General features: G+C 38.7%; 1 pseudogene across 1 annotated transcript; it reads right to left on the bottom strand.

Moving 5' to 3' along the window:
• Window positions 1–20: 20 nt before the first annotated feature.
• LOC311087805 (GTPase IMAP family member 8-like) lies at window positions 21–12,600 on the bottom strand (annotated as a pseudogene). The gene is made up of 8 exons (XR_014609556.1): window positions 12,474–12,600; window positions 11,832–11,894; window positions 4,212–4,851; window positions 2,347–4,132; window positions 1,914–2,045; window positions 393–1,827; window positions 263–308; window positions 21–159 (listed from the first exon to the last, which is right to left on the bottom strand). The product of XR_014609556.1 is annotated as a GTPase IMAP family member 8-like (transcript).
• Between the last annotated feature and the right edge of the window lie 153 nt (window positions 12,601–12,753).

The raw sequence follows: 12,753 nt of genomic DNA, 5'->3' as shown, positions 1-12,753 counted from the left end.
AAACTGCAGTATATTTGCTCCCATTCTGTTGAAATGCCCCCTTCCTGCTTCTGTTTGAGCTCCTCCAATTTCTCACACATTTTCTGCTTCTGAATCTCCTTCATGCATTTCTCTGTTCCCTCAAACACATCATTTGTGATGAAGTGTCCTCTAAGTGTCCTAGAAAAACCGCTCCCAACAATCCAGAGAAATACAATAATACAGCGTTACAAATTAAGCATACAAAATAATAATATTGAAGGCATTTGTTGACGTCTCTTACCAGGAAGAGTGGAACGATCCTCTGCCATCTTCAACTCTATTGAACTCTAAACCGAACACAAAAGTCAGTGAGAACAAACCTTCAGAAAGTGCTTTCTAAATGTGAACATGTTGCAGGAACGTAAACTCACAGAGAAGAGCTGCTGTTTCGCTTTTCTGTTTCAGTCCTAGTCCACATGCTGAAAAACACTGCAGGAACTACCTGGAAACTACATCAGTTTCATGTTAAAACTCAATCACAAGAAACACACGTCTAATGCACAAAAACACCAGACAGACGCAGAGAATCAATCATAAGAGAGTTTGCTCAATATACTTTATTCAGTCACAAAGCTAACAGAATAATGACAGTAAAACAAATCTGTGGCGAGCACGACGAGGTCGAGGGCCGTGGGAGGACGGCGCGAGGCCGGTGGCGTGATTGATAATGAGCGACAGGCCTGGACTTATGTTATGTTTTGTGACAGCAGTCGTCCGTGAGGGGCTGCTGTCTTTTACTTTCGTTTTGTATTTGTTTTATTTTTATCATTAAATATGTGAATGTTTGCCGGTTTCCGCCTCCTTCTTCCCATAACAACATACCTCGTTACAAAATCAAATACTGATGACAGATGAACACATAATAGCCTACACTCACAGAACATCGTGCATGACATATTACGGCACAAACTTTTACAAACAAACAAAACATACAAAAAATGACAGATTTATATAGACAATCCAAATGCTGCTATTTCAAATATATTTATCCATTTATGGCAAAAACTAAAATATAGTCAAATTTATAAATTGATGATAAAGTAAATAAAAGAAGAAGAAACATTTCTTTTGTGAACATTAGTCAAATACATTGGTTAATATAAGAGTGAACATACTTCTAGCATTTATTAATCTTAATGTTAATCAAACATGAACACGGGATTAACAAGGAACAACTATATTTGTATACCCAATTCAAAGGTTAGTAAATGCTGTAAACATATATTGTTTATTGTTAGTTTTGGATATGGATATACTGTAATCAAACACTGAAATAGATTTGCAAACCTTGAATGAAAGCATGTGAATGAACCGCAGTAACAGATTCAGTCCATCTCAGATTCATGCAGTGCAGGGTTACACTTTATTGTATTGTATACAGTGTAATTATATATTTAAGTACTGAGTAATATTAATTAACTACATGTACTTACTATAGGATTAGGGTTTGGTTGAGGGTTAGTTGCATATAATTATGCACAATTTACTGTTATTACTACATGTAACATGTAACTGTCACATTCACCATCTGTCTTCATCTGTGTGTGCACTACACTTCCCATCATCCTCCTTGGCACACCTGCACACCTGCACTCGATCACCCATCATCATCATCACCTGCACTCCCTCGTTAACAAGCCCTTTATATTCAGCACTTAGTCACTCACTCTTTGTCTGGTCTCGTCTACACACATCTATTCATGACTCACAGACTCTCTACTTCACCTACCTGCATACTTACCGTCGATCCCGATCTTCTTCAGCCTGTCTTCAGTCCATCTTCAAGAGAATCTTCATCATCTGCATCTGCAAGAGAAAGAGAGACTTTGTTATCATTCAGTTAAAGCTATAGTAGGTAATGTTGGAGAGCTAGCAAGAATTGAAAGCGGCACCTCTTCTAAGCTCCACCCCCTCCCGTCAGTACTCCGTCCAAAGCTACGCCCCCACAAACATGAACGCGCATCCACAGTCGGAGTCAGCTGCAGGTCACAGGAAAGCCGAGTATTTCAGCACATTACTCGTAGCTAACAAAACACATATGCCACATCACCACAGTTGTCCCGTTTATAAGCAATATATTAACGTCATTTTATCACAATTATAATGCAGACACTTGCGACTATGGCTGTGCAATATGTTCAAAATGTCATGTCCTAAAAGTCAGATAAGCAGTATGTACCTACGACCTGTAACGCAACTGGCTTACACCGACAGAGAAGCTAATGTTAGCATTGGGCTAATACTAGCTACAAAAGTAGCTACGTTGCCTAACGTAACATATATCATGGAAATAACAAATCCCCCCGAAGCAAAACAAATAATTACCTGTTCAGCAGAAAGACTGCAACCTCGGCATCACTTTTCAGGCCCTTCAGCTCCCTCAGTTGTCTCCACCGTTCAAATGCTGCACCAATGTTGACGCGAGTTTGTCCTCTGGCTTTATCCAGTGCCTGTTTCATTGCAGCCTTTTCTGCCTCCGATTTTCTTTTTTTAGGCTTTTTATCAGGGCGAGCAGTTACCAGCAAAGCTGGCATTGGTAGATTTTGCTGCATTTTCTCTTCCATTGTGCCGCAAACTCCTGCTTACTCGGTGTAGTGAGCCATATAAATTGTCTCTGAGTGAGCTGAATGTTTCCGGGAACGGTGACATGTGATGAGTGCACGCAGGGCAGTGCGCGCAGTGGGGCTCGGGCACGAGACATGAAGGCATCTGATTGGTTCTTTACATTCGCACCGAGTGGCAGTGATTGGTCAGAGTTTTTACTGTCCTGCAGCTGCTACAGAGGTCTGATTGTTTTCATTCCTTTTTCTGAACACATAATGTATTGACTACTCTCAGGATGGAAGGACCATTTCACCCAGTATAAAAAAAAGTGTTTCTGAACAGGATTACCTACTATAGCTTTAAGCTATCATCTGATTTTCAACTTACTGTTTACTCGCCTGTTACGGTGTACCGATCCATTCTGCAAATTAAAGCATTTAAACTTACCATCTTGCCTGCTTCGTCTATACGAAACCTGACAGTAACAAGGACACTAAAATAGTGTTACCCAGTGCAGTTCTTACAGTTGTTACGGTGTATGGAATGACAATCAAGCCTCTAGCAACAACAGATTACTATATTGTTAATATAGTCAATTATAAAAGTCAATGTTTTAATTGAAGGAGCTTGTGAGTAGTGTGTTTGATCATGTGTCTCACTGAACTCTACACAATTTCTTTTTTGCAAGTTTCCCTATGGCTCTGACTGCAAATTCAGTTGCCTCCATACTACTGAATCCTTTGCTCTTAGCCTTCTTTATGGCACTCTCCACCTCATCCATATCAGTGTCAACCACGTCCATTCCCAGGTAATCGGCCACAGTGAAGTAAAATTTAGTTTCATTCATGACCCGTTCATGTTCTGCTCTTTGTGCTGCTTCACTTTCTCATCTAGTTTCTTCTTCTGAATCTCCTGAATGTGTTTCTCTGTTCCCTTGAACATATCACTGGTGAAATGTGTCCCTCTATTTTCTTCTACTGTACCATCTTCTCTATTTTACTGAGCAGATCTTTAAACTGTGGGAAACTGGCAGACTCATTGTCTAAACAGAAGAACCTGTTTCCACAACTCTCTACAAGATTTAAGATCTGGATCACCATCTTGTAGAAACTGCTCAATGGTTTTATTTTTCTTCTCTAACTGATCTTTATGGGTGAAGAGGATCATTTTTCTATCTGTTCTCCAAACATTTCTTTTAGCTCCTTAATTGTGTTTTTCTCCTCCTCAGTGAATCGACCGACTTTAATCACAATAAGAAAAGCATGTGGCCCAGGTGACGAGTATGTTACACATTTCACTATTTCAGTAATAATTTCCTCTTTACGGAGTTCATTATCATAAAGTCCTGGTGTGTCGATCACTGAGATCTCTTTACCAATCCTCACTGTAGTTTCTGACTGACACTGTTTCGTCTGAGAGTTTGAACTGACTGAAGATTCAAACACTTTTCTGCCGATGATGGTGTTTCCAGTGGCACTTTTCCCACATCCAGTTTTTCCCAGCAGAACCAGCCTGATTTGACCTTTCCTCTTGGTTATCTGAATCTCATCTGGATCCTCTCCTGAATCTACAACAGAGAGATCAGTGTCAGCATATATTTGCCATATGTTTGCATTACAATTGCAACATTATAGAAGACAACTTACAAAAGATATCAAGATCATCCATGCTTGATCTCCTCCTCTTTCGTTCCCTGATCAATTTTCTTCTGTTTTCCTCCATCACTCCTTCAATCTTCTGCAGTAGTTCTTGTAACTGATCACCTGATTTACTCTTGTTATTGAAACAGTGAAACTTTCCTTCACATTCAGTGACCAGTCGCTGAAGATCTGCATGATCTTGGTTTTGTAGATATTCATTAATGGTCTGTGGTTCATCCAGATCCTCCAGTTCGTCTCCACGTGTGAACAGAATCATGATGTACTTCTGAACTTTAGGACCAAATAAACCTTTAATGAAATCCAGGATCTCTTCCTCATTTTGCACAGGTTCCTCTAGAGGAACGGTGAGCAGAACTGCACTGAGACCTGCTGAACATAGTTTGATCAGCTTCTCTTTATTCAGATCTGGATCCAGTAGATCTGGACAATCAATCACACACACCTGCTTCTCTCCCATCTGAGTTTTACCCTCACAAACTTCAGATTCATGTTCTTACGCTTTTGGACTTTAAATGTTCCTTTTCCCAGTATAGTGTTTCCTGAGGAACTTTCCCAGAACCGTTTCTGCCATTCAGAAGGATACGGTGATCCGAATCATCTGTACTGGAGCTGATCCCTGACATCTCTGAAAAAGACAGAAAATAAGTAGTACAATATGTAAATATAAGGTCAAGTAAAGGTAAGATTGAAGTGTATTGACATCTTAAAAAATTAGGAGAAAAATAAAGCATTCATCTGCTACAAACACACGAGAAGTGGCAATAAATAATTTTAAAAGTAAAAATATTCCTGTAAAGATATTAGGTGAGCATTTTGAAGTAGAAACTAGGAACATTTCCTAGTTCAGTAGTCAAAATATCATTGACATCTTATTTTTATTATGATCTATATTGTAGCGTTCTCAGACAATGGCGAGACGTTTTTAACATCAAGGGGTGTTTATTATTGGCTGTTGTTGGCCACAGCCCACGCCGTACACACCCCGACTTATAAGAGAGCCGCACTTGAACCAGCGCAGCAAGGCACTCTCTAACGAACTCCGCTCTCTGTGGTTCCCCCCACAACTCCCCAAGGGGCGGAGCATTTTTCCATATTCAACTTGAACATCCAATCACACAAAATGAATAAAGTACAACATTAACATTAAATGCAACCTTATTTGCAACAGAACAGCATTTTGAACATGTTACAATATATTAAAAAATGTGGAAAATACATTTTTGTAAGTTTACATTTGTTTTTTGTTTTTTTTATTTATTTATGGGGGTTCCGTATATTATATTTATATAATTATTAAGATGTTTGATATGTGAAATATTTCACAACACATTTTTGAACAGTTAAACCCTTTTTTGAGTGCTTAACTTCACTACTCTGATTTGTGAAATAATTCACTATAGATTTTTGGCCAGATAACCCTTTCCTGAGTCCTTAACTTAACAGGTCATACTAGACTCAAGCAGACTATTTGATGTGTTGGATTAAGTACATTGTTGGTCAGTTAACCCTCCCTTGAGTCCCTGACCATAACTTATGATTATTGAAAACGTTCAATAACCCTTCAGTTAGTCAGTTAAACCTTCCCTGTGTGCTTAACTTAACTATTCTGATTTGTGAAATATTTCACAGTACAATTTTGATTAGTAAACCCTTCCTTGAGTCCTTAACTTCAATATTTTGATTTGTGAAAGGTTTTAAAGTAGTTTTTGTCAGTTAACTCTTTCCTGAGTCCTTTATTTATTCTGAATTGTGAAAATTTCCAGTACATTTTTGGTCAGTTAACCCTTTATTGAGTCCTTAACTTAACCATTCTGATATGTGAAATATTTTACAGTACATTTTTGTTAAGTTAATCCTTCATTGAGTGCTTAACTTAACCATTATGATTCATGAAAACATTGACAGTGCAGTTTTGGTCAGTACCCTTCCCTGAGACCCTAACATCGTTATTCTGATTTGTGATAACTTTCACAGTACAGTTTTAATCAGTTAATGTGTTTAATGTGTCTGTGTACTGTGAAACCTTTCACAAATTACAATAGTGAAGTTCAACATTCAGGGAAGGGTTAACTGACCAAAACTGTACTGTAACAACCTTTCACAGTCAGAATAGAAAAGACCAAAAATGTACTGTAAAGTATTATGGTAAAGTAAATGGTGGTGAATGCGCATGCGTCGCGTCTGAACGCGTTGTTGTCTTTGGAGCTCCATCGATTGATTTATAATTCTTGATTTCTCTTTAAACTCACTTACAACGAACATTTTCTATTTTTCCTCACCTCATAGTTACAACGCGGACTGTTGAGCAGACGTGTCTCAAGCCTAGTGATCCAACGCTGGATACTCTTATAGGTTACGTCCGTGGATCACGGCTGAACGCGTCTTCTCCGCACTCATTTATAAACAAACATTTTTTTTTTTCGCCTATCGTGCGTCTACTCCACACCCGTAACACTAAAAAGACGGATTATATCCAAGACTTAAGCCATAAATTAGTATTAATATTGATAGCATCACTGGTAGCGTCGTTGCTAACTTAACTTACTGTCCATCTGTTAAAATGGCGAATATATCAGATGTAAGTAGTCTACCTTTTGGTGCAGGTGAGGATACATTTGAGCTACACGCGTTGCAGTCTGAGCTGGAAGCTGTTGAGAAACAGATCCACGACCTTTTAGTGAGAAAAGCCGAGCTGATAGACCGGCGGTTAGCTCTTGAAACATCACGCGCCGATGCAATTGCACACAAATCAGTGATCAACGTTACTAACCCGCTGACTCCGACCTCGTCTACTCCGTGCGTTACTCAGCATCGGTCACGAGCGTCGAGGCCGCGATCAGCTATGGTCTCGTTTACGCCGGCTCCAACATGCCACCACGAAGCCTGGATATTTCCGCAGCGGAAGACGCGAGTCAGGTCTAGACCAAGAAAACTCTCTCCGACCCTCCCGGTTTTCGAGATATCCACACAAAACCGCTTCTCCCCTCTTAGCGAAACAGAACGCGATGCTGTGATCATCGGTGATTCCATCGTTCGACACGTACAAGCTACGTTAAATAAAAGTAAGGTGCATAGTCACTGCTTTCCTGGTGCTCGTGTTTCTGAAATCGCTGCTCACATTCCCGAGATTCTGAACGAGCGCGTCGGAACTGTGGTCCTGCACGCGGGAGGGGCCGACATCAGGCTGCGACAGACAGAGGTTCTGAAGAAAGACTTCAGGAATCTGATCGATACGGTACGCAGCACATCGCCTGATATAACGATCATTGTGTCAGGACCGCTTCCCACGTACCGACTAGGTCATGAAAAGTTTAGTAGATTATTCGCGCTAAATGAATGGTTAATATCATGGTGCAATGAGCAGAAACTGCTCTTTGTAAATAATTGGAATCTGTTTTGGGAGCGTCCTAGGCTTTACCGTGCTGATGGCTTACACCCAAGCAGATTCGGATCGGATCTTCTGTCAGATAACATCTCCAAAATGTTAAATACCTTTTGACTAGTAACCAAAAGTTCAAATCATAGTCTCTGCTGCACCAAATTAACTGATATAAATAGTGTAGAACATTGCATAGAAACTGTGTCTATTCCTCGTTTAGTGAGATCAAATAATAAATCTACTGCAGGATCTAGAAAAAATCTAATTGTTATTAAACCAGAAAATGTTGCTATTAGTAACCAAAAACAATTTCTAAAGCTAGGTCTTCTAAACATTAGATCACTCACACCTAAGGCAGTTATTGTAAATGAAATAGTCACGGATAATAGCTTCGATGTACTTTGCCTTACTGAAACTTGGCTTAAACCTAATGATTATTTCGGTCTAAATGAGTCTACTCCATCAGGATACTCCTATAAGCACGAACCCCGTCTGATTGGTCTTGGCGGCGGTGTTGCAGCGGTCTATAGAGATATTCTCAATGTTACTCAGAAAACGGGTTATAAGTTTATTTCGTTTGAAATACTTGTACTAAATGTTACGCTCTTAGATGTTAGAAAAAAATCCATATTATCTCTAGCCTTGGCGACCGTATATAGACCGCCTGGGCCTTACGCTGATTTCCTAAAAGAGTTTGCAGATTTTCTCTCAGATCTATTGGTCAATGTAGATAAAGCATTAATTGTTGGAGATTTTAACATACACGTAGATAATCCAAATGATGCGTTAGGGGCTGCGTTTATAGATTTATTAAATTCCTTTGGGGTCAAACAAAACGTCACCGGACCAACAAATCGTCTTAATCACACACTCGATTTAATTATATCATATGGAACCGATCCAACCGATATAGATATCATTCCACAAAGTGATGATGTCACTGACCATTACTTGGTAACTTGCATATTACGTACTGCTGTAATATGTCATGCGGCGCCGCGTTATCGACCAGGCAGAACAATCCTTCCATCCACCATAGATAATTTCTCGAGTTGCTTGTCTGATCTGTCTCAGCTGCTGCCTGAACCCAAACAAACAGATGAACTAGAAGAACTAACTAGCACTATGAGCACCATTCTCTCTAGAACATTGGATGTTGTTGCACCCGTTAGATTAAAAAAGGTTACAGAGAAAATTAAAGCACCATGGTACAATAATACTACGCATGTTCTAAAGAGAGAAACCCGTAATTTAGAGCGTAAATGGAAACAAACTAATTTAGAGGTCTTTAGAATCGCGTGGAAAGACAGTGTCACGTTATAAAAAGGCCCTAAAAGCGGCCAGGGCTGAGCATCTCCGCAAACTAATAGAAAACAACCAAAACAATCCTAGGTTTTTATTTAACACCGTGGCTAGACTAACAAATAAACAGACGTCACCCGAACAAAATATCCCGTTACAGTTTAGTAGTAATGATTTCATGAACTTCTTCACTGAGAAAATAGAAAACATCAGAACCACAATTGTAAACGTTCAATCCTCAATCGCGCCTTATAATTCAGCCTCAATTTTCCCCCCGCAAGAACAATTACAGTGCTTTACAACTATAGAACAAAAAGAGTTAAATAAACTTATCACTTCATCTAAAACAACAACATGTTTATTAGATCCTATACCAACTAAACTACTGAAGGAAGTGTTACCTGTAGTGGAAGAGCCTCTCCTCAATATTATTAACTCGTCTTTATCTTTAGGTCATGTTCCAAGAACATTTAAACTGGCAGTGATAAAACCTCTCATTAAGAAACCACAATTAGACCCGCATAATCTAGCAAATTATAGACCCATTTCAAATCTACCTTTTATGTCTAAAATACTAGAAAAAGTTGTGTCCACTCAACTGGGCTCTTTCTTGCAAGAAAATGATATCTATGAAAAGTTTCAGTCAGGATTCAGGCCGCATCATAGCACTGAAACTGCGCTCGTTAAAATCACAAATGATTTACTCTTAGCTTCTGACCAAGGCTGCATCTCAATACTAGTTTTACTTGATCTAAGTGCTGCGTTCGATACTATAGATCATACAATACTCTTAGATCGACTACAAAATTATACTGGTGTTCAAGGACAAGCATTAAGCTGGTTCAGATCATACTTATCAGACCGCTACCATTTTGTCTATTTAAATGGAGAAAAATCTATCATAATTCCAGTAAACTATGGAGTGCCGCAGGGATCTGTGTTGGGCCCTCTGTTATTCTCAATATATTTGCTGCCACTTGGAAATATTATAAGGAAACATGGAATTAGTTTCCATTGTTATGCTGATGACACTCAAATATATATTTCATCACGGCCGGATGAAAACGCTAAATTATCCAAACTGACAGAGTGTGTTAAAGATATAAAAGATTGGATGACGCGTAATTTTCTTTTATTAAATCCAGACAAGACAGAGGTACTAATCATCGGTTCAAAAAACCGCCCACAGAACCTCTCACAATACAACTTTGACATCGTAGGATGTCCTGTTACTTTATCCTCTACAGTAAAAGACCTGGGTGTTATACTCGATTGTAACCTGTCTTTTGAAAATCATATTTCGTATGTTACAAAAACTGCCTTTTTCCACCTTAGAAACATTGCTAAGCTACGTAATATGCTATCAGTTTCTGATGCAGAAAAGTTAGTTCATGCATTCATGACCTCGAGACTAGATTACTGTAATGCTTTATTAGCCGGTTGTCCTGCATCCTCAATAAACAAGCTACAGTTAGTCCAAAATGCAGCCGCTAGAGTTCTTACTAGATCAAGAAAATATGATCATATAACACCGATTTTATCATCACTACATTGGCTACCTATAAAGTTCCGTATTAATTATAAGGTATTGCTACTGACTTATAAAGCCCTAAACGGCTTAGCTTCAGTCTATTTAACGGATCTTCTATCACCCTATAATCCATCGCGCTCTTTAAGATCAATAAATTCGAGGCTTTTGGTCATACCTAGGATATCCAGATCAACCAAAGGAGGGAGAGCATTTTCACATTTGGCTCCAAAACTCTGGAATAGCCTTCCTGATACTGTTCGTTACTCGGACTCACTCTCCCAGTTTAAAACTAGATTAAAGACGCATCTTTTCAGCCAGGCATTCATATAATATTGTTAATCTCACAGTTTCAAACTACAATCCGGCCTCTAGTTCATAAATGCCAGAGGAGAACTGGCCCCCGACTGAGCCTGGGTTCTCCCAAGTTTTTTTTTTCTCCATTAGGTCACCTGATGGAGTTTTAGGACACCATTAGGTCACTTGATGGAGTTTTTCGGTTCCTTGCCACTGTTGCCTTTGGCTTGCTCAGTTGGGGATATTTTGGGGATATTTAATTTTATTCTATCAATCAATAAATTCCACTAGAAACAAACTTTGTTGTATTATTTTATTTTAATACTGTGAAGCTGCTTTGATACAATCTGTATTGTGAAAAGCGCTATACAAATATACTTGATTTGATTTGATTTATTTCACAAAAAGTCAGCTTGAGCCTAGTGTGACCTGACTTGATGACCATTTAAAAAAGTTTCAGCTGATTTTTCTAATGGCTTGGACCATTATTGATTGGCAGAGCCCATTTGTCATCATTGCACAGGAAAAAGAGGACAATGCATGTGAGAAACACGATAAAATTAAATTAAGTTTTCACAAATCAGGCTAAATCTAAAACAAGTGATTATGTATTCCAACGGCCTGAGTGTTTATTGGAAATAGACGAAAAACATAAAGAATGCCTATTTTTCACATTCCTGATTAGCAGACTTACCAAGGGGTTTATCTACTGCTAAGACAACAGCAATACAATTCAAGTGGAAAGACAATATTTTACATTAGCATGACTTAAATTAGCCTGTTTTATATCAAATTTGGCCTTTTAATACCAGTTTTAATGCATTGGCGGTTTTCTATTAGTTTGTGTAGCCTTCTAATCATGATTATAGACCTATTTTCTTGTGCACTACAAATATTGTTGAAACCGCTTGCTTTCTCTCAACATACACATAGACACTCACACAGACATTTTTTTTATGTGAATCTCTCCCACTACTAAAAATGTTACAGTTCATGTTTCAGCAGAGGCATTCCCTGTAAACAAAACATTATCCAGAAGTCAAAAGGCCAAAATGAACTGCTTAGAGTTAAATAGTTAAACACAGACGGTGTCTCTTACCAGAAGCTGCTGGAGCCGTCGCCATCTTCCCTGGATCTGACCGATCACAAGTTCATGAAAACACTTCACAGGAAACAAATGCGATTCACATCATAAAAACATCTCGATATATATTTGCAATGGTTTATAATGCCATCATATCTGCATAAAACACATCTTGTTGTTCAGCTTGAGTTTCATTTCTGTTCTGCTCCTCCCTGTTGCAGTTACACCATCTTCCTGTTGTTTTACTGTGGCAGATTCCTGCACATTATTCTCCTTACTATTTATTTTAGTACAGTCTACAAAAGGTCCTTGACTGGTAGTTGAGAACAAGAACGATCACGAGACATTCAGCACAAATGAACCGAGAAACAGCAAGAGTTTGTTCAATAAACTTTATTAATTCTGTCAGTAATAATCTCCCACAGATGCTGAACACACTTATTCCACTAACAGTCACATGATCAGATCGATAAAGCCTGTATGAAAGCATCTTGAAACTGATTATTACTGACAGAATTAATGTGATGTTTTGAAACATCAGTCAGTCTTGTAACCCTGATTGCTGTATATCCTGATGTATTTATATTCCCCCTAAATGACTAAGATTTCCATCACACATCTCTATAACCTATACAAAACAAAAAGATTTGGAATTACCTTCAGGTTTTTAGCGCTGTCCGCTGGTTAGAAATTCCCAAGGGGAGTCTGTGCCAAACTCAGTCTGGATGTTCGTGCTCTTGAGGCTCGATGGGATTTTTGTCCAGGTTCAGATAATAGTTTTCAGAAGAAAATCACTCTGAGACTTGTTATAGAGAAGCTTTATGAATCACCACTTTCAATGGTTTCATTTTAATAACAAAGTACAGAATAAAAATCAACATTAAAAAAATACGAGTATCTTCACCATGAGGATCGGCCTCGAACAGTTTTAGGTCTC

Source organism: Abramis brama (genome assembly GCF_963993115.1).
Source record: "Abramis brama genome assembly, chromosome: 1".
Classification (NCBI taxonomy): domain Eukaryota; kingdom Metazoa; phylum Chordata; class Actinopteri; order Cypriniformes; family Leuciscidae; genus Abramis; species Abramis brama.
The sequence above is the reverse complement of the archived record's forward strand: the minus strand, read 5'-3'. Positions and strand labels throughout refer to the sequence as shown.